The sequence below is a fragment of the Alligator sinensis genome, unplaced genomic scaffold, assembly GCF_000455745.1.
Source record: "Alligator sinensis unplaced genomic scaffold, ASM45574v1 scaffold1083_1, whole genome shotgun sequence".
Lineage (NCBI taxonomy): Eukaryota > Metazoa > Chordata > Crocodylia > Alligatoridae > Alligator > Alligator sinensis.
This window is the reverse complement of record NW_005842644.1, coordinates 855,806-857,477: the sequence shown is the minus strand read 5'-3', so window position 1 is coordinate 857,477 and position 1,672 is coordinate 855,806.

The window sequence follows — 1,672 nt, the reverse complement described above, 5'->3', positions numbered from 1 at the left end:
GCTCGCCGCGGGGCAGACCCCCGGGACACGCGTCGGCCGCTTCGGGGGTCTGTGCGGGTCCTGGTCCGCGAGGCCCCCCGCTCCCATGCAGAGGGGCCAGGCCCCGCGTGCCCCGCATCGCTCACATTCCTCCCCCCAAGGCTTCAGTCGCCCGCCTTGCCCCCACGCGGGGGGATTTGCTGCGCACCTGCGGGGGGACCCCAGCGTTGTTGTCATCGCTCGGCTCCAAGGCAGCGCCGCGGGCTCGGTCCCCCGGCTCTGCGGTCACTCTCGTCCCCCCCGGCTGGGATTCCTGTGGGCTGCGGGAACCTCCCGGCACTTTGTGGCCGCATTATCCCAGGAAACGGGGCTGGGAAAACAGCTGCTGAGAACCGGGGATGGGAGATGGCTGGAGAACGGGCCCCAGAGTGGTGATCTTGGCAGCATGGGCAGCATTGACCCGGGAGCGATCCCTGTCCCACGCTGTCGGGCTGGGCTGCCGTGGGGAGCAGGGGCTGGGGATCCCATGTGACGGGGGGGTCTCCAGGAGCTCTTCCCCCTGCTCCAGGCTCTGCTTTAACCACTAAACCACCCTGTCCCCCTTCCAGGCCTCTGGGAGCACCTGCCCCCATCCCTGCCACCGGCGCTCAGCCCTGCGATGCTGGTACATCCTGCTTTCCATGGGGCAAGGGGGTCTGGTGGTCTCCCTGGCTCCCCAGGCCCGGCGTCCCACAGGGCCACAGGGGTGGAAAGTTCCCGGGCAGCGTGCCGGGAACGCGGTGGAAGTTTCCAGACGCCGGGGAAATCTGGGGGGAAATTCTCCAGGCCGGAAAGTCTGCCGTCAGCACCCCCTCCGGCCGAGCCGGAAACGCTGAGCTGAGCCCCGAGTCACTCGCCGCGCGGTGGAAGCTCTGATTCCCCCGTTGAGTCGGCTGAGGTTTTCCAGCCAGCCTCACGTCCCTGGCATTGCTCACGGCCCCCTGCCACCTGCCCCTCGTCTCCCTCCTGGCCCCCAGGACCGTCTCTCCCTGCCTCTGGCCTCTCTCTCCTGAAATATCTGATCCAGGCCAGCGCTCGGCTTGCTGGTCTCCACCCTGGGCTCTCATCTCACTGTTACAGCTGGAAGGGCTCCAGGGTCTTTGAAACCTTGGCTCGGAGACCACGGTGCCTAGGCTGTATCCCACGGGGCAGCCCGGCTATATCCCCTGAGTCTCCTGCCAGCACCCGCAGCCTCGCCGTTCCGCAGGAAAGGACTCGAAGGCGCCAGCGCTCGGAGACCCCTCTTACTGCTCGGCTCTGCCCAGAGAGAGCATCCCTGGAAGAGGTAGGTGGCTGCATCCCGAGAGCAGGGGGCTCGCCAGCCTCGCCGGACAGGGGAGAACATGGTCCAGGGCCCGGGAGTGAAGCCCAACAATCCCCAAGGTAAAACAGCAGCGATGCAGGATCCCAGTGTTACCAAGGGGGATTTTCCACCACCGGTAATTTTAACCCCTGGCCCAAACAGGGATGCTCAAGTGCCTCCGGACAGCTCTGCAGCCGGCGGGAGGGTTGCAGCGACCCCTCTCAGCCTTATAATCCGTGATGTGAGATTCATTCCCTAACAACCCCATGTAGCCCCGTGCGGCCCCGTGCCCCGTCTCTGACAGAAGCTCAAACCCGCAGCCTCAGAGCGGAGTGGTCCTGGCTGACAGAT